Here is a 22390-nt window from a genome sequence, read left to right as displayed (position 1 = left end):
AATATCATGTACCATATGCACACCTGAAGACCCCAACTAACATCCACCCTCAACAATCATAAACCACAAAAACACAAACCCACCTCATGGGTACCACAAGGGATAGGAACCTAGATGTAATGCTACACAATGCCAGAAGTATAAACATCAAGATGTGTGCAGTGTAAACACACACAGTATAGAGAATGTAGATATCAGTGCTGTAATAGAAAACAGGGTCAAAGCCCACATCAGCACCCTGACACTACCAGGTCACACCTCACACAGTGATGTACATGTGCAAAAACATGGAACAAGATAAAAATGAGGGTGACTAGCAATAAATGGCATGGATAACCACACACCCATGTTTGTACCACAACAAGAAGCAACATGGAATAGCCATGGTCAAAAACCAATGGCTAAAACTGACTACTACTATATAGCTTGCTGCAGATCACTGTCCTAATAGCAGGAACTGCCCCAGGCCTATGTTCATAGGTTCATAGGTTCATACTAGGCTATCTGCCCTAGGGCATTTATAAGCCTAGCCCAGAGTTTTGTGGCTTCTGCCACCCCTTCAATTTGATGGATAGTATGCCCATTATTTTGCTGTGCCTCTGTCAAGCAGTGATACTGAGGTTATCCCTGGGGTATACCTGCAATCTCCCATCCATTGGTCAAGATCTCACTCGAACAAAGCCAGTGAGGTGCTCAGCCTCACATGTACCAGGATGTTGTTCCACAGCATAGGGACTCTCTGGGTGATGAATCTGTCCCTCCAGCACATCCTATTAATATCTGTGTTGAGGTATAAGTCTCCTGCCCTTGTAGTTCTGATGGATGTAGAGGTCTTGAGGTGAAGCATGTTCATTAATTCTGGGATGGACATAGCCTTGTATGTCAGGCACAGGTCACCTCTGAGCAGACGGTAAGTGACTGAATACAGCTGGAATTCCTTCAGTCAGGCAGCATAAGAAATATGTTTTAGACCCTTTCACCTCCTGTTGAGGAATTTGTGGGCCCATCCAATTGCCGCAGGTGTTGGGCCAGATACATTCTGAATGGGGCATTGTATGCAATCATTGGTCTGATGAGTGATGAGTACAGGGGAACAATGACCTCCCTTGATCTAGATGTGAATCCCTGCATGATGAGGTGGCCAATGTAGAAGGTCTTCCAAATTACCCTGGCAATGTGAGTGTCAAACAAAAGGTTACTGTCAACCTGGGTGCCCAGGTCCCTGATAACCTCCTCTGTGCTTAGAGGATTGCCACCTAGATGGGAACCAGTGGTAACCTTGTTCTTCCTGAAGGGTATGGCTATGCATTGTTTAGTGTTTAATGTAAGGCCATGGCTCTGGCACCAGTTATCCGTGTCTATGAGACCCTTCTGAAGGATGTCTGTGTCAGATGGGTTTCCAACTATGCTTCCCAGTTTGCAGTCATCTTCAAACTTTGTCAGCCATAATCCTCCTGTGTTTGCTTGTACTTCGAAAAGTAGATGCTGAACAAATGTGGGCCCAGGACTGAGCCCTGTGGGACACCACTTGTGACAGCTCTGGAGTGTGACATGGCACCAGCAACTTTGACCCTGTGTGTGCCGTCACTTAGCCAGTTTGCAACCCATGCTGTGATGTATGGGTTCACAATTAAGCTGGTGATGTTTTCAATGATACCTGAGTGGGGTATTGTGTCGAAAGCCTTTGCCAGGTCAAGGTAGGCTGTGTGGACTGCCTTGCCCACGTCAATGGCCTGGGTGACTGTCTTGAAAAAGTCAACCAAGTTTAAAAGGCATGATCTGCCCTTGACAAAGCCAAACTGGATTGGATCCAATGTCTGTAGGTCCCCTATGTCTTCATTTATAATTCCCATTATGATCCTCTCCATAGCTTAGCAGAACAGGCTTGTCAAGCTGATGGGATGGTAGTTTCCGGGGTTGGTGGAGGCACCTCCTTTGTGAAGTGGGTCCACCATTGCCGTATGCCATTCTTTGGGCACATATCCCGAGGTGAGACTAAGAGTAAACAGCTGCCCTAATTGCGGGTGTAATTACTCATTGAGTTCATGGAGCACACAACTGGGGACACCATCAGGTCCCATGGATAAAGTGTATTCCGCCTTGGATAGATCAGTTCCCACCCCAGCATTGGAGATGTTTGGGGGGCTACAATCCTCTGGTGTAGATACCCCTCCAGTTGGGGGGAGGGGGGGTGAGAAATCTGCACTGAACCTGTCAGCCAGTATGTTGGCAATGTCTGTAGGTGCAGTGATATCTACATCATTCAAAACTAATTCTGAGCATATCTGGGAGTTCCCTCCCAGGTTTCAAACATAGGTAAAAAAGGCCTCATGATTGTCCCTTGAGTCCTGAGTGGGTTTACTCTCAAAACTTGCCTCGGATGATTGTATGGGGGAACCCAGTGTTTTACTCACAATGAGCAGGGGTGTCTTCCCTCCTACGGAGCACGCTCTATCTCGTAGTAGCTCCTTCCTTGTGTTTTAGAGCCTGTTTATGGCTAGGGACCACCAGACTGGATGCTTGCCTGTGGTACAAAGAGTCTTTGTTTTGTTTGTTATTGCCTGATCCATGCAGTCCTGGAGGTGCTGGTAGAAGGCATTTCTAAGTGATACAGTGGCTTGGGTAATGGTGTCCGCTGGCTTGGGGGCCTTGAAAGAGACCACACCAGTCCTTAGAAATGTGAAGTCAGCATTTGAGAAGGTCTTCACTGTTTGTTTGTCTATCTGGGGTGTGGGTGGGATGTGGACTCCCACTGAGAGTAGTCCATGATCTGATCTCACCAATGATGGGTATACTTCTGGTGTTGAACAGTGTGACCCCATGTTCGTGATGATGAGTCCTAGTATGTTGCCTCCACTTGTGGGGATTGTGACCAGTTGTTCCATGGCATTTGAGTGTATGAACTCTTGGAACCTTTGTGTTAGAGTGTTGTGGCTTGATTAGTGATCCCAGTCTATATGTGGATAGTTGGAATCACCCAGTAGGATGGTGTTTGGAGATACATTTATCCCCTTCAGTGTTTGCAGGATAGCTGTGTGAGGTACCTGAGTTTGAGAGGGTGGCATGTAACATGCTACAAACTGCAGAGCAGTCTTGCCTACGGTCACTGGCACCTGGATGGTCTCCGATGCATCGTGTGTTGCCACCAACCATGAGGTGAGGGTGTCCTTGATGAATATGGACACCCACCATCCTTCTTGGTGTTGTCCGGATTCTGGTGCCGGAACGCATGATATGAGGTAACACCCGATAGTGCCGGGGTGCTGTCAGAAGCTGTGAACCAGGTTTCAGGCACAGCACAGACGTCAATGTGCTACATACTGAGCAGGGCATAGAGTGTGTGCAGTTTGAGGTTGAGACCTCTGGCATTGAGCAGCATTACCCTTAGTGTCTGTCCTTTACTGTGTTCTAGGGTGGTAGGTTTAGAATCTGAATCTTGCATATAAAAGGCACAATGGGGGTAGCAAGAGCATCATCTGAAATCCGGAAGCCCAGGGGTGACAGGTGCAAGCCGTCCCTTGCAAATCACCGTGGCCTGTCCAGCATGTCATCCCAGGCAGACAGACATTGGACTTCCTTTGAATGACACCATAGTTAAAGCAAAATATTACAGCTGATCATCTTGTCTCTGTTTATGTGGCATCATACTTGGTGAAGGTAGGATACTGCTGAAGGTCAGGGTCACACCTGCCTGGCCTACATAATCAGAGGGATCCTCTATGTCTCTTTCCATGTAGTCCAGGGAGGTACATCTCAGGTCGTTCACACCAGCATTGATAATGACTGGGTCAGACTTGTACTTGCAGTTGAGTGACCTGAGTGCTTGCATTATGTGGTGGATTCCAGTGCCCGATAGGCAGCTTACTGTGACCTCCTCCGTACCCGATCTGGTGAGCGGGACATCAGTGTGTCTGACTATGGAGTCACCTATGACAAGTGTGTCTGGCAATGTGTTTGGCCTTAAGGGCTGTGACTGTTTGGCACACCGACTCTGTGGTCAATGTGTTGCATGTGCTGTGCCCCGTGGAGGCAGTTGTGTGAGTGTCTGCTGTGGTGGCCACTGCCATTTTGGTAGAATTCTGATCAGAGCCTCCGAGTATGTCTCTGTGTGTCTATGTGTATGATCTTAAGTTGCGATAGTGCCATGTGAGACTGGATTTGTGATGTGTGTGGTTACCTTCACCTTCTCTCTGGTCTTGCTAGTCCTATGTTGAGAGAGCTCAGCCTCCACTTTGGCTATATAGTTGCATCTCTCACATATATGTGTGTTTTATGGGAGAAGGAGAGGGTTGTCAGTGTACATGAGGCAAGTGTAACATTGCCTCAATATTCCCAGGTTCACCAGCTGAGCAGGAGGGGACACTAGCAACTGATCCCTAGACATGCTAGAAGGAATAGACAAAACAATGTTGGAATACAGGGAGATATCAAGCCCCCCAAACCACATCATTGTGTTGGATTGACAATACCTACACATACACCGGTGTTTCATAGTGTCATAGTCTACTACTAGGCTATCTGCCCTAGTGCATGTATAAGCCTAGTCATAGTGATGTGGCTATTGCCACCCCTTATAGTGGTAATAAGTGTACAGAATAGATTCTGAATATTGTGCCTCTGACTTAGTAGTGACACATTATGACCCCCTTACGTAATTGAATAACATGACTGTGCCTCTGTCTAGTCTGTGCCTCCGTCTCATATGCAGTTGTCCAGATGTCTCCTGAAGAGAGTCAGTGAGGGACTCTGTCAAACATGAACTGGGATACTCTGCTAGAGTGTGAGATGCCTCTGAGTTATGACTCTGTCCCTCCAGCATGTCCTATACATGTATGTGCTGAGGTTCAAATCCTCAGCTCTCATGGCTCTGGTGGATTTGGATTGCTTGCAGTGGAGCATGTCCACCAAATCCTGATTGGACATGGTCTTGTATGTCAGGCATAGGTCACCTGTAAGTATGCGGTATGACACTGAAAAAAGCTGGATTTCCTCTATTCTGGAAGCATATGACATGTGTTGAAGAACCCTGATCTTCATGGTAGGTACATTTGGGGTGTCTCCAGCTGTTGCAATTGCTGGGCGAGGTACATACCATATGGGGCTTTGTATTCAATCATGGGCCTGATAAGGGAGATGGATAGTGGAACAATGACCTCCTATGATCTTGATGGAAAACCCTCCATGATAAGGTGGGCAAGACAGAAAGTCTTCCTAACCACTTTGGCAACAGGGGTGTCAAAAGAGATGTCACTATCTACATGTGTCCCCAGGTGTCTGATTTGTTGTCTGTGCTCAGTGGGTTGCTGTCTATGTATTGATCTGTGGGTACTTCGTTCCTCCCAAAGGGGATGAATACACATCAGTTGCATTCAGTTTCAGGCCATGCGTCTGGCACCAGCTATCCGCCTTTGTGACGGCATTCTGTAGTATGTGTGTGCCGGTTGATGTATCCACTATGGTGCCTAGGTTGCAGTCATCTGCAAACTTTGTCAGCCACAACCCCCCTATGTTTGCTTTCACATCTGAAAAGTAAATACCAATTAAGAGGGGTCCCAGGACACATCCTTGTGGGACACCACCTGTGACTGGCTTCGAATCTGACAAGGCATCTGCAATGTTGACTTTATGGGTTCTGTTTCTTAGCCATTTTGCAACCTATCCTGCGACATATGCTGTTATATGTCAGCTGTTGAGCTTGGCTATGATGCCTGAGTGTGGTATTGTGTCACAGGCCTTAGCCAAGTGCAGGTAGGCTGTGTGGACTGCGTAGCCCTCATCGATGGCCCTACTGACAGTTTCATAGTAGTCAACTAGGTGCAAAAGGCAGGATCTGCCCTGTACAAAGCTGAACTAGGTGGGAACAAGGGTCCGTAGGTCAGTAATGTGTCTGTGTAAGAGCTCCATAATGACTCTTCCCATATCTTTGCAGACAAGGCTTGTTAAGCTTGTGTGGTGGTAGTTGCCATGGTCTGTGGAGGCATCTCCTTTGTGGAGTGGGACCACTGTTGCCGTATGCCAGTGTTCAGGTACATATCCTGTAGCAAGACTAAGGTTAAATAGCAGTTGTATATACGGGTCCAGCCCCTTCTGGAGTTCACATAGCATGCAACTGGAGATACCAGCAGGTCCCATGGATGCTGTGTACTTGTCTTTGCTGAGTGCGGCTCTCACATGGACATCCAAGATGACAGTGAGGTTACATACAGCAGTGATAACTATCTTCTTTTGGGTGAGGGAGGGGTGAATCGCACTGAAGCTGTCCGCCGGAATGTTGCCAATATCTGTCCGGTCACTGGAATATATGTTGTTGTGTACCAACTCTGAGGGTTCACAACCAGGTGTCTGACATAACTGAAGAAAGCAGTGTGGTTACCTTCATTGTATTTGGTGATTTATGTCCCCAAGTTGACCTTGCATGTCTTTATGAGATAATGTAGCTTTCTACTAGTGCTGATCACAGCTGTCTTCCCTTTTGGAGATGTAGCTCTGTCTTGCATTAGTAACCCTCATCTGTCATACAGTTTGTTCATGGCTGGGGTCCACCAGACAGGACACTTTCCCTTTGTGGAGAGGGTCCTGTTTTTATTTGTGATTGCATGGTCCATGCTGTCTGACATCTAGCTAAGGGGAGGTCATTGTGGTTCTGCAGTTATCTTTCATCAGCATTAGAAATGACCACAACAGCTCCTGTGGGGTGTACCTCATGCAGACACATCCAGCACCTGTAAAGTCCACAACAGTACCTCACCAGGAGTATGACAGAGCTGGAACACATGTAATGTGTAGCCTGATTAAACAGAGTGCAGCTCCACACACTGCCATGCTGTCCACCCAGATGCAAGCTGTGCCTGATGTAGAAAGCCATGTCCAAGCTGGAATCAATGCACATGCTGCACCTTGTACAATCTGAATGGCAGGGAGCTATGCACATGAGGGACCTGAACCCCAGCACTGACATATGTAGGACAGGCTGTACTGCATTATCCAAAACACAGAAGCCACCCCCATGCATGAGTAAACTACCAGTACAGGTCGTCCGTAGAGACACTCATTGAGTCCCCTCAACAGGAATCCTAATGAGTGGATGGGAGATGGGAGGTTTACCCTGGGTATCAATGTTATGTCACAGGTAGACAGAGGCACAGTATACTAAACAAGACATATGTCATGGCAAACTACGCTTACAATGTGTTGATGAACAAACACACTCTCCGACTAGCATTAGAAATGGCCTAGGGCACATCGGTAGTGTTTGCCAATGTACACCCATGTTGTGGAATACACTACTGATGTTGGATGAGGCTGTTGTAAGTAGTTCACATCTGAACATAATGCAACATGGTCAGATCATAGGTACATAGGTTTATACTAGGCTATCTTCCCTAAGGCAGGTATAAGCCTAGCACAGAGTTCATTGGCATACACCACCCCTTATATGGAAACAGTACTGTGCCCATTATTTTGTCATGCCTCTCTCCAGCAGTGACACAGTGACGATCCCCGGGTTAAACGTATGACCTTCCATCCACAGGTCAAGATACCTCTTGAACACAGCCAGCAAGGTGCTCTGCCTCACATGGACCGGGATTGTATTCCACAGCATAGGGAGTCTCCGGGTGATAACTCCATCCCTCCAACATGTCCAACGTACATCCCTGCTAAGGTGCAAGTCACCTGCACTAGTGGTTCAGGTGGATCTGCCGATTCTGAGGTGGAGCATGTCCATCAATCCCTGTTTGGACATGGCCTCGCATGTCAGGCACATGTCACCTCTAAGCAGACGGTATGTGAGTGAATAGAGTGGGAGTGTCTTCAATCTGGCAGCATATGACAGTTGTTGGGGTTCCTTGATCCTTTAGGTGGGGGACATTCAGGGTGTCTCCAATTGCTGCAGATGTTGGGTGAGATACAGCCAGAATAGGGCATTCTATGCGATCACCGGTCTGATAAGTGAAGAGTACAGGCGAACAATGACCCACTAGATCTGGATGTGAATCCCATCCTGATCAGGTGGGCAATGTAGAAGGTCTTTCTAGCCACATTAGCAACGTGAGTCTCAGAAGAACGGCGACTGTCAACCTGGGTCCCCAGGTCCATGATAACCTCCTCTGTGCTTAGAGGATTGCCACCTATATGGTAGCTTGGGGTTACCTTGCTTTTCCTGAAGGGTATGTCTACACATGTTGTGCACTTTGACTTCAGGCCATGGCCCTGGCACCAGCTATCAGTTACTGTGAGTCCCTTCTGAAGGATATCCGTGTCTGATGCACTGTCCACTATGGCGCCCAGTGTGCAGTCATCTGCAAACATTGTCATCCAAAGTCCTCCCATGTTGGCCTGTACTTCTGGGAAGTACATGACAAACAATGGGGGCCAAGGACTGAGCCCTGTGTGACACCACCTGTGACCAGCCTGGAGTCTAATATAGTGCTAGCAACTCTAACCCTGTGGGTCCCGTCCTTAAGCCAGTTTGCAACCCATCTTGTGACATATGGGTTTACATTTCAGTTGTTAAGGTTTCCCACAATACCTGAGTGGGGTATTGTGTTGAAAGTGTTTGCAAGGCCAAGGTAGGCTGTATGGACTGCCTTTCCCCAACAATGGCCTAAGTGACCGTTTTGAAGATGTCAAACCAGTACAAAAGGCATGATCTGCCCTTGACCAAGCCAAAATGGGATGGGTACAATGTCTGCATGTCCCCTATATCTTTGTTTATGAGCTCAATTATGATCCTCTCCATAGATCTGCAGACTACACTTGTTAAGCTTATGGGGCAGTAATTACCAGGGTCTGTAGAGGCACCGCCTTTGTGCAGATGTGCACAACTGGACCCTAACCAGGCTGGTGTGCACACTATGGAAATGTAAAGCGGTGATAGGACTAAAGCCCAGGATACTGACCACCACAGTGAAAGTACTGAAACACTACACTATACAGTGCTATAGTGTTAGGTCAGTATGAACGGATGTTGACAATTGTGTGCAAAGTATCCCATGCAAAACCTGCAGGCACAGTATACTCCCTGTTTTGTTCACACAAAGCATTTGGACAGTAACTACACAACATGGCACAGAACACACAACCATAAACTGGAGGTATTTGTTGAAGGTCACACTCATCCACAAATGTGATGGGCTGCAGAGTTCAACATATGTAAAGCCCACACTGGGCATGCTCACACACTTAGATAAATGAGACATCTTTCACACAACATGCCATGGGAAGGCTGAACTGGGCATGCTCACACACTTGGTCCAAATGTTACTCCTAGCAACTGTGAAAACACACCAGAGGATGCTCATTCCCCTTTCTAGACACTGATCATGTAAGCACCCTATAAGTATATCGGAGAAAAGGAATCTCTCAGTAATCCAAATAGCGCACTGTGCTAATGCGTCCGTCTCTAGTGTCATAACATAGTTAAGTAGGGGTTTGAATCCAGCAGGTGGCAAGTGTGTGTGAAGGGGGTAAGTGTGTATGAAAGAAACATCCCTTTTGGCAACTGGGAAAACACACCACAGGATGATCATTCCACTTTCTAAACTCTGATGATGTCAGCACCCTATAAGTATATCAGGGGAAAGGAAATATCCCAGTAATGCGAATAGTGCACTGTGCTAATGCGTCCATCTCTAGTGTCATAACATAGTTAGGTAGGGGTTTGAATCCAGCAGGTGGCAAGTGTGTGCGAAGGGGGGTAAGTGTGTATGAAAGAAACATCCCTTTTGGCAACTGGGAAAACACACCACAGGATGATCATTCCACTTTCTAAACTCTGATGATGTCAGCACCCTATAAGTATATCAGGGGAAAGAAAATCTCCCAGTAATGTAAATAGCGCACTGCGCTAATGCGTCCGTCTCTAGTGTCATAACATAGTTAGGTAGGGGTTTGAATCCAGCAGGTGGCAAGTGTGTATGAAAGAAACATCCCTTTTGGCAACTGGGAAAACACACCACAGGATGATCATTCCACTTTCTAAACTCTGATGATGTCAGCACCCTATAAGTATATCAGGGGAAAGGAAATCTCCCAGTAATGCGAATAGCGCTGTGCTAATGCGTCCGTCTCTAGTGTCATAACATAGTTAGGTAGGGGTTTGAATCCAGCAGGTGGCAAGTGTGTGTGAAGGGGTGTAAGTGTGTATGAAAGAAGCATCCCTTTTGGCAACTGGGAAAACACACCACAGGATGATCATTCCACTTTCTAAACTCTGATGATGTCAGCACCCTATAAGTATATCAGGGGAAAGGAAATCTCCCAGTAATGCGAATAGCGCGCTGCGCTAATGCGTCCGTCTCTAGTGTCATAACATAGTTAGGTAGGGGTTTGAATCCGGCAAGTGTGTGTGAAGGGGGGTAAGTGTGTGTGTATGAAAGAAACATCCCTTTTGGCAACTGGGAAAACACACCACAGGATGATCATTCCACTTTCTAAACTCTGATGATGTCAGCACCCTATAAGTATATCAGGGGAAAGGAAATCTCCCAGTAATGCGAATAGCGCTCTGTGCTAATGCGTCCGTCTCTAGTGTCATAACATAGTTAGGTAGGGGTTTGAATCCAGAAGGGGGGTAAGTGTGTATGAAAGAAACATCCCTTTTGGCAACTGGGAAAACACACCACAGGATGATCATTCCACTTTCTAAACTCTGATGATGTCAGCACCCTATAATTATATCAGGGGAAAGGAAATCTCCCAGTAATGCGAAGAGCACGCTGTGCTAATGCATCCATCTCTAGTGTCATAACATAGTTAGGTAGGGGTTTGAATCCAGCAAGTGTGTGCGAAGGGGGGGGGTAAGTGTGTATGATTGATATATCCCTTTTGGCAACTGGGAAAACACACTACAGGATGCACATACCCCTTTCTAAACTATATCACAATTATGTATGGCTTTAAATTACAGACATGCCACGTGTGTTTTGCACACACAGAATGCCCATGTGTGTGGGTTGTCACTCACAATTATGCATGACATTGATTAAACCAGTTATGGCAATGCACACATGATGTATGTGTGTGCCAAATACACATATGTACCTGTGACCTTCAATAGTTACCATGTGTGATGCCTGCCACATGTGAATACATGGTATTTGCACAGGGTAACATTATTACTGTGGTCTTCTGTGCAGGTGCTGCATGTGGGATGTGTATATACAGTGTGAGATGTAGATGCTATCAGCCTAGTAGTGAGGGATGCACACCTGGTCTGGGGCATATAGTCTACATGTTGTTGATGTACAGGAGCTGCATGTTTTCACCTGTTGTGGGAGTGGTAAGACAGTATTCCATAGCAATGCAGTGACTGCATGCTAAGAACCACTCAACTAGGGTGTTGTAGCTACACTAATTCATTAGCATTCAGTAATTTGTCAGAATCCCTGGTGAGGGTCTGATGCCAACCAAGGTCAGGGGTCTACCAGCCTGTGTCACTTGCTCAGTGATCCCTTCCATGTTCCCTATCATGTATCCCAGTGAGGGACATCCCACATCAACTGTGGTGGCATGGACAATGACTGAGTCATATGTGTCCATGCATCTGACTGACTTGCATGTTTGTGTTATGTGGTGAACCATAGTGCCCCATGAGCATATCACTGTGACCTACACCTTTTCCAGCCTGGTGAGCATTGTCTCACTGTACTGGACAATAAAAGTACCTAACACAACTGCGGCAGTAGTGTTGTATAGCTGTACAGACTGTGCTTGTTTGACACACAGGATTTGTGTGCTATGTATTATGCATGCTGTGTGCAGGCCTAATGTATGCCTGTGTGCCAGCTGCAGAGATGTCTGCCAGTCATGCAGGATGCTATCCTTAGGCTTCACAACTGACCTGTTGTGTTTCCATGCTTGTATTGCTGTCCGTGTAGGTCCACATCAGATTGGTATTGCTGTCACTGTAGTATGTCATGCCACCAGACAGGTTATGCCAGTACTGGGTTCAGAGTGCTTAGTCCACAGTTTGGCCATGTGTTTCCATCTCATACATGTGATGTACATCCATGGGTAGGGATAGGGTTGACTGTGTACATGTGGCAGCTGTGACATTACTACATGACACACATATTCCACAACTGTACCATAGAGGTGACTGACAACTGACCTTTGCACATGCTACCATAGTATTGAGATTACATTGGTGATTAACAGCACATAGGGCCAATGGTGAAAAAGATACATAGGTCCATAGGTTCGTACAGGGATGTCTGCCCAGGGCATGTATCCACCTAGCCAGAATGTGTGTGCCTTTCAACATGCATTGTGAATCTGTCTTGCTATGCCCTTTTCCAAGGTTAGTATACTGTGCCTCTGTCTCACAGTGACACATAAGTGATACCCAGGGTAACCCTACAATGTCACATCCAGTCATTAATATCACTCTTGAAGATAGTCACTGAGTCAGTCTGCCTAACCTCTATTTGGATAATATTCAGGAATGAAGGGAGCCTCTGAGTTGTGAATGTGCCCTCCAGCATGTCCTATGTATATCACTCCTGAGGTTCATGTATTTCCAGCGTGTACCCTGGTGGGATCTGGATATTCTGAGATGCAGCATGGCCATTAAGTGAGGGTATGACCTGGCCTTCTATGTCAGGCACAGATTGCCTATGAAGAGGCAGTATGTCACTGAGTAGAGCTGCTGTTACTTTAACCAGTCAGTATGTGGCATCTGTTTGAGCGCTTTGATCCCCTTGTCGAGGTACATATGTGGTATCTCCAGTTGCTGCAGGTGTCTGGTAAGGTGCATGCCGACAGGTTCATCATAGTCAATTATGGGCATGATGAGGGATGAGTAAAGGGGCACAATGTCCTCCCCTGATCTACATGTGGATCCCATGATGATGTGGCCCATATAACATGCTCACCTAACCACTTTGTTCATGTTGTTGTCAAATGGTAGAATGCTATCAACCTGTGTACCCCAAGGTCCATAATTCCTTCATCTGCACTTAATGGATTAACACATATGCGGTACGTTGTGGTCACTTTGTGTTTGACAAAGGGGATGACTATACGCTTTCTGTCATTCACGTTGAGGCCATGGCTGTGGCACAAATCGTGTGTTTGCAAGAGTCCCTTTTGTAGGATGCGTGTGTTAGCTGGTGAGTTGATTATGGTGTCCGGTTTGCAGTCACCTGCAACTTGCTGAGCCACAGTACTTCCATGTTGGCCTGTACCTATGATAAATATATAATGAACATGACAGCTCCCAGGGCTGTGCCTTGTGGGACACCACTTGTACCAGGTTGGAGGCTGACATGGCTCCAGCAATTCTACCATGTGTATTCTGCCCTTGAGCCACTGTGCAATACCCATAGTGACATAGGGGTTAATATGTACACTGGTGAGCTTCCCTAGAATGCACAAGTGGGGTATTGTATCCAAGGCTTATGCAAGGTCCAGGTAGGCTGTGTAGACCTCCTTCCCCTTGACAGTGGCCTTGGTGACTGTTTCAAAGAAATCATACAGGTTTGAGAGGCAGGATTTGCCATTGACAAAGCCAAACTGTGTATGGTGACATGTCTGTAGGTCCACAATATCTAGATATGTGAGGTTCATGATGATCCTTGCCATAGCTTTGCAGACAAAGCTAGTTAGACATATGGGGCGAGTAGTGTCCAGGATCCGTGAAGGCACCACCTGAATGTTGAGGGACCACTGTTGCTGTATGCCACTCTCTGGCCACATATCGTGTATTAAGGCTGGGATTGAACAGTGGTGTTATGTCTGGGTGTAGCTCTTCTTGTGGTTCATGTAGGACACAGCCTGGGACACTGTCTGGTCCCATTGATGCAGTGTTTATTGCTTTGGGAAGGGCATCTCTTACCTGTGATGTCAGGGGGGGGCAGCACTGTGCTGTGAGACATATTTGCCCTTTTGGTGTGGTGGGGGGAGAAGGCAGCATTGAACCTGTCCACTAGGATGATGGCAATGTCTGTGTGCTTTGTATTTTGTGTGACATCTTGGATTACCTCTGAGCATATCTGGGTAGTACCAACCAGGTTACTAACATAACTACAGGCAGCCTTGTGATTATCCTCAGTGGCTTGTGGAATCCTCTCTCAAAGATGGCCTTAGACAATCATATGGGTGCCTGTAGTTGTCTTCCAATACTCATCAGTGGTGCCTTCACATTTTGGGAGGTAGTTGTATCATGTAGTGGCGTCATCCTTCCATTGTACAGTGTGTTTATGGCTGGTGTCTGGCACCCAGGACATCTGCCTTTGGAGAATTGGGTCATGCTTTCATATGTGGCTTCATGATCCATGCATTCCTGAATGTGTCCATAGAATGCCTTTATACAGGTATCTGCAGTCTGGTCCATATTTTCAACAGGCCTTGGGCCTTTGAAGGTTTCCACATCATTTATGAGGGGTGTGAACTTGCTTGACATGAGCTGTTGACAGACGTGCCACCCTCCAGACGGAGCAAGGTGAGGGTCACAGTTAGCTACCTGTCGGGTGATAGAATGTGCCACATAACACAGGCACACAGGTCACTCCACAGCAAGTACAACTATGAGGCAGACATTGTCCATGCTGGTGCAAACAACCTGAGATGTACCTCCCTGGACCACATGGAAAGAGACACAGAGGAGCTCTTACAGCACCCTCTCAAACTCAGGACTCCCACACAGCCTTCATGCTGACACAGGAGAGTTTAGATTACTCTGCAAACACCATCATACTGGGTGACGTCAGCTACCCAAACATAGACTGTGAACATTACACAAGCCACAATACCCAAGCTCTAGGCTTCCCATAGATCAGACATTCTTTGGCTATGGAACAGGTAACCAACCTTCCCACAAGAGGGGCAGATATACTAGACCTGATCATCACAAACATGAGTACAAACTGCTCACCACTGGGAGTATATTCCTCATTGTTGCAATCAAACCATATACTAATCACACTGGAGTACTGGATCCCCCACATATGCAAACCTCAAACACATCGATGTGTGTGTGGGAAATGTCCCTATTAGCAACTGTGACAGTACAGTACAGGATGCAGATCCCCCTTTTGAAACACTGATGATGTCAGGACTGTATAACTATATTACCTGTAGTAAAGTCCTCCAGTAATTCGCATAGCGCTCTGCTAATGCGTCTTTCTCCAGTGTCATAACGTAGTTAGGTAGGGGTTTGAATCCTGCAAAGGGAATGTATGTGTGTTAGTATGAGTGGGGTTTATGTGTGTGCACAATGCTGGGAGGCTTAACTGCCTTTTCCCAACTGGGAGAACACACTACAGGGTGCACATCCCTCCTCCTACACACAGATGATGTCAGCACCCTCTAAGTACAGCATTAGTAAGGATTTTGCCAACTACTGCAAATAGCACACTCTGCTAATGTGTCTGTTTCTACTGTCATAACACAGTTAGGTATGGGTTTGAATCTTGCAAATGGAAAGTATGTGTTTTACTGTTGGTGGGGTTAGTGTGTGTGCACAATGATGGGGTGGGATGTGGATTTTGCCACATGGGGCTAAGCACTGTAGGGTGTTCATTACCCTTAACAGGCAGTGATGTTGATAGCACCCTATACAAACAAAACTACAAAAGAGAAGGTGGTGGTACCAATAACACATGTAAGGTAACACTTCTTCAAGTAATGTCCACAAAACGGAGTAAGATAATCAAACAATTCTTTTATTCTATACAGACAACATGACAACAGACAACTGCCAGTACTCACTATAGTGTTACATGCTACTGTAACACACACATGTACCCGAATATACCTAGATAGTGTTCTGAAGCCTGAATGTGGCAAGTGTGTGGATGTGGGATGTGTCTGTGTGTGCATTTCCATATGGGAAACATGTTTGATGTGGCAATCAGGGTACTACAGTACCTGATGCACATTACATCTTTCAACTGATGAAGTTGCCTGCACCCTGTGAGTACAGGTAGAGAAGGGGACGCCAGTAGTAAACAACATAGTGCACTTCTCAAATGTGTACCTGTCATGTATCAACAGCTACTCATGTAGGGTGATAAATAATGGGAATGGCAGGTGAGCGTGCATGTGTGTGGGTAGCAGGGTGTGTATAAATGCATGTGTGACAGAACAGATACATATAGCTGAATCTACATAACAGCACAAGATGTGCATTGCCATAGTCAATGTTAGCATGTGATGGTGTGCAGCTGGTACACTTTGGTAAGTAGTATGGGTGCAGATGACAATTGAGGACATTCATACAGTTACTGCAGCAGGACTGCTGGGATATACACACAATTATACTGGAACAGTGAACAGTTACCAACATGTTACTACTTATACACATCTATGTAGTCACCCTGTGCATCAGCAACGTGTTTACCTTTACCTGCACCGATGTTGTAGTATGCAGGAGGTGGCACAGTGTCATCATATGCACAGGGTGTGGGTTAGGTATGCCCAAGCCAGCCACTGGTAACATCAATTGACATGTGTGTGTATGTGTGTTTGTGAGGGGCAGCAGTACAGGGTGGACCGGTGTTGGTGCAGTGTGCGTGTGTATGTGTTTGCCCTAGGTGTTAGGTTTCTGCATGTGTGTAAGCACGCACACAGTCCCACATAATGGCTGCCATGTACAGGGTTTTGTGGACAGCCACAGACTGCACCTGTCAGGTCATCCAGATCAGTGTCTGTGGGCACGGACACAGTACCTGTGCCTGGCAGGGGTGCTACGGGCCGTATCTGGTACTAACCCAGACTGGGTACTGTCATCGGAAGCAGGGGTGTGTTGACTGGACACAGTTCCCTGTTGGGACTGTCCAGAGCCACGTGCACGTGGTCACCTGGGGCGTCTTGATGACAGCACAGGCCCAGCATTGCTGGGGCTGGTGCTGGCACTTGAGGTGCGCGAGTGGGCCTGTTGTCGTCCGCGGCCTCTGCCAGCTGGTGCTGTTGCTGGCATACGGCCACGTCGACGTCGCAAACGCACACCATCGCCCTGGCCCATGGACATCTGGTTGTGGAGCAGCTGTTCTATGCCCCCACAACGTCTGTCAATGACATCTGTGAAGTTACGGATAGCATTCGCAACGTCACGCATGTCGTCTGTCATGGCTGTGCGACATGCTCTCAGCTCCCTCAGACCCTGTCTGGTGTACCTTTCCATACGTGCCTGTGCCTGCATGACAGTTCGAAACATAGTGGACATACCTCCTTGGGCACGTCGGCCAGAGGCAGTACGGCCACGGATGCCCCCACGAGAACCCATGGGCGACTGTCTGCGTGGTACCATTGGAGGCCCATGCTCATGGCTGCCTTGTGGGGATGCATGTACCACAGGTACCACATTACCCTGATATATGCCCACTGCAGACTGTCCATCACCTAGGGACAATGGTGACAAAGGATGTAACGGCAGGATGACTGTGCGCATTGACGGGGTTGAAAGCTGTGTACTGTCAATTGGCTGACCAATGGTGGACCCAGACACACCTTCCTGCACAATTACAGACATTTCATCATCATCAGTACCTGGGGCACAAGATTCAGGTTCCCTGCTGCAGGTCACCAGAGCAGCACCAGAACCTATGGGAGGAAAACATGGAACACAGATTACAGTCTCAATACATATTTGACAGAGATGCACTTCAATACTAATGCACACATTCAGAAATGGACACATGCACTCATGGACACTAACACACATGCACACTTGGGCACAGGCACACTTGCACACATGCACACCCCACAGTAAACACACACATCAGTACCGTGTTACACTACTCAATTTACTACAACTGTGTATTACAGGTATTGTGAACACAGTCACCAGCATGTCTACTACAGAGTTACACTACTCTTCCTAGTTTTATAAATTGTTTTACAGATAATGTTAAAAGACTCACCAGCATGTATGGCCTGCCTCGTTGCTAGATGGGAGGGACCTGGAAGTGTGAAGAGAGTAATGTCAGTGGGCACATGTGTGCCATTTGTTTTGCACATGTTACAGTACAGTAGTACACTAGTTCCCTTATACACATCAGCTGCACATAATGTCTGTATATATATCATGATGACAGATACATACCACATGCACACCTTATGCGTGCATGAAGTAACAGTGTACAGAACAGTCATATGTACATACCAGGAGTTAACTCTAATCTCACCCTTACCTCTCTTCAAATGACAACTCAAACTGTACTTCCAAAACCACTGGCTTTGTTCTTCTTGGAGTCCAGGCTAATGTCCCTCTCCCTACCCTCTCTTTACCTTTAACCCCTCATTGTGCATATAAACTAGCTTCTACCCTGTTTCTTTCACCTTGATGTCCTTCTATGCTCTGACCTACTTCTCCCATCCCTCCCACCTCCTCTTGACTGTCTTCCTTCTTTTCCTCACTTCCCTTCTTGACTCCTGCCTCTTCCATATCATTGTATCTTTCATACTCCTTCTACTTCTCTACCCTTCTGAGCCCTAACTATTATGTATATGGCTTTTGCCTTATTGCATAACCATTATGCTTTAGGTAGGATTGCTTTGAAACCAATGGCACATTGTGTATGATTCTAAACTGTTTGAGTTCTTTACATGTATGTTGATTTAATTAACAGGCTGGTGTACAATTCTATCATGTTGGCTGTCTGTATTAACAACTTGTCTGTCTGCCTTTATTACGTTATGTGTGGAGCTTTTCTCCACAGGCCTCTACTGAAAATGGACATATATCCAGCTAGACTATCTGGGTCAACAAATGTAAAAGTAATAACAATAAATGAATATGGCATCTTACCTGCACGCTCGGTGTCTTGCTGCTGTGTGGATCCAACCTCCATCATGATGCATGAGTGTTGCTGTTGTTGTTCTGGGGCTGGATCCACAACACTTAGCAGTAGCCCTCCTGTCTGGTGAGGGGGATGTGTGGCCACCCCCCCACCTGTGGCAACCTGTTGCCTGCGGATATCTGCAGCATGCTGGCGGACATTTCTAATCAAATCACTGCAGTGATGTCTCACCTGCTCATATGTCCTATCATGCATGCCAACATCATTTATCCTGCTAACAAGGTTTTGCCACAGTGCAGACCTCTCCTGCTGATTCTGGGTGGTGCGTGAGAACAGGATGGCATAGTCACGCACCAGGCTCTGGTGAATCACGTTATCCTCTGCAGCAGAATATGATGGGTTCCTTTTTGGAGCCATGTCAAGCTGGAAAGGTACACAAACAGGTTATCAGCATAGTATCTCAACAATACATGGTACACATTCTATACAGGGAGTATTAACTTCTACTTATTACTGCTTGGTTAAAACTTGATTACAGTGTAGCTATCATTCTATGTCATTTGTACTAAGCACTTGGCCTTCAGACCAGTTGTTTTACATTAGGGAGGTTGGTGGCAAGCACTGTGGTGGCAGGACACATATCTTTCATCCATTGAAGTTGGGAACTGCTGATTGAGGGCCCAGTGTACAAGTGTATTAGTTCTGGTATGGGCAGTTGGCCTTCAGGCCAGTTATTTAACATTAACAAGGTTTGTGGTCTGCACTCGTGTGTGACAATAGGCTGTACTCTGCCATTCATAGCTGGGGACATCTGGTTTCAGGTTTATAGTGCCTGCATATCTGAGCTGTATCTTACTGACATTGCTACACCTTGTTTGCTGTAGCAACCACTACATCCAGGCCTCCTGGATCTACCTTTGTTTATATGCTTGTTATTTGTTAGCTTGTTATTTCACTGGTATGCTACTTTCACATAGTACACAGCTTCTCAACACGTCTGTGACTCACTACTGATATCTGCATTGCTTACTGTACGTATTTCCATGTTACACATGACAGCAAGTGACTGCTTCTCATTGTTGCATTTACTTAATTGTGACACATTGCACTTAGGTTACCTGGCACTTGCTCACTGACGCTTTTATATCAGTCAGCAGTTGGAGGTAATGTCAGTACACCCTCACTCCCCACTGGACCTTGTTTTCAATCATTAATTATTACAGAATTCACAATAGTATTCTAGCATGTCCAGAGGTCAGATGTCAGTTCCCTCCCCAGTCCAGCTGGTGAGCGTGGTACTCCAGAGACAATGTTAGAACAGATGCATGTACACAGACAACCCCCTCCTCCTAACAACAAATTCAAACTCATGTGAGTGATGCAACCATATACCAAACTGGAGGCTAGGCTCTGTCTACTCAATACCGCCATAACCAGTCAGGTGGCGAAGGAGACCACTCACTACACTTCCAGTCTCACATAGACCTACCACAACAGCGGACCTAACACATGATCACACATGAACATACTTGTAGGCTTGGACCACAGCTCTGCCTATGCAGCAGAGACCTCCTAAGCAGACATCCAGGCAACCACTACCACGGAAACGGACATGTGCAACACATATCACACAAAGCCAATGTGCTGAACACTCACAGCCATTAACAGTAAACAACACACCTCATACACCTGTACTAGGTGCCTCTATCATCAGGCACACTCACATCACGTTCACCAGGCTTAACGAGGTGAGGGTCACGGTGTGCAGCCTGTCGGGCACTATGACCTGCCACATAACACAAACACTCAGGTAACCCCAAGGCAAGTACAGGTATGACTCAGTCAATGTCCATGCTGGTGTGAATGGCCTGACACATTCCTCCCTGGACTACATGACATGAGACAGTACAAAGCTCTCTGAGCACGTAGCCCAAGACAGTTTGACCCTGACCTTGAGTAGCATCCTACCCTCACCTAGAACCATGCCACAATATCAAGGCACGATGATCCCTTCCAACAACTGACTGACATACTGGTGTCATTCACAGGTGTGCCAATGCCTGCCATCTTGGGGTGGTATGCTTTGCTAGGGACAGCTTGCACCTGTCACCCCTGTCCTATTGGAATTTGGCGGAGCCTCTTGCTACACCCATAGTGCCTGTATTAGGCAAGGCTCATAAGGCAAACCCACATCCATTTGTATCACAAAGGGTGAGGAAGTAAGAGTGATGCTACTCAACACCGGAAGTCTAGACCTAAGGATGCACGCACTCAAAACCCTACTTAACATTCTGGACATCGATATCTGTGCAGTAACATGAACCTGTTTCAGGTTTCACAGGAGCACACCAGTACTACCAAGTTATAGCTGTTACCATTCTTGTCGGCCCCAACACTTGAACAAGGGAAGGGAGTATCAGTATTCAATGCAGATTCCCACGCCTCCACATTGGTGGCACAGTACAACATAGGTGTTAGGCCATTGAGTACAGAAGACGTAGTTGGGGACCTGGGGAAGAAACATGGTAGCGGTCTGTCATTTGTCAACCACATGGCCAACGTGGATTGAAAGACATGTTACATAGCCCAGCTAATCATGAGGGATCCACATGTATGGCAGGGGAGGTCATTGTGCCTCTTTACTCATCCATCATCAGGCCTATAATTGCGTACAATGCACCTTTTGGGATGTACCTAACCAGACACCTACAGCAACTGGTACAGGACAACAGTACCTCATCAAGGGGATGCAATGGCTCACACAGATGTCATATGCTGCCCAGGTAAAGTAGATCCAGCTGGACTCAGTGGCATACTGCCTGTTCAGAGGCAATCTGTGCATGCCATATACAGCCATGTCCTACCAGCAGTAATGAACATGCTGCACCTCAGGCAATCAGAGTCCCATACAGCCACATGCTCAGGTGAGCTGGACCTCAGCACTGACATACATGGACATGCTGGAGGGGCATATTCCTAACCGAGAGGCTCCCTTCACTCTGTAATGAGCTCACACTACTGGTTAGGCAGAGTCCCTCATTGACTCTCTTCCATAGGAATCTGGATGAGTGGATGGAGATCATAGTTGTACCCCAGGTATCACTTCTATGTCACTGTTAGACAGAGGCACAGTATACTAACGTCAGACAAGGGCATAGCAGCATAACTTGTAATTGGGTGGCGAAAGACAAACACATTCTACTAGGCTTACCAATGCCCTAGGGCAAATAGCCTAGTATGAACCTATGAACATGTGTGTACTGCTATAGTACTTCTGCCATATGTTGCATGTGTGCGTGTTGTGGGGGATGCACAGGTAATGGCCGGATACTTCTGCACAGGCGACACGTCTGACACATTCTGGGTGTTCATCCCTACATACTGGATGTGTGTTGCCATCCAACCCTGTGATGTGGACACACATTACTCAGCCTGGATATACATATCCGAACAACACCACAAGCACAGTACACTACCTTGCTATGTATGCATGTAATTACACAGTTATTCACTAGTTATGACAGTGATGCTATCCATGCAGCCCATTGGGCCAGTGGAAGCCACAACACACACACCGCCAGCACCTTTGCATATGCTTACCACAGACATCCCACATACTGCATGTACTGTGCACACACATATCCAAC

Source organism: Protopterus annectens, chromosome 7.part0 (assembly GCF_019279795.1).
Source record: "Protopterus annectens isolate FY-2018-M chromosome 7.part0, PAN1.0, whole genome shotgun sequence".
Classification (NCBI taxonomy): Eukaryota; Metazoa; Chordata; order Ceratodontiformes; family Protopteridae; genus Protopterus; species Protopterus annectens.
This window is presented reverse-complemented; position numbering follows the sequence as displayed.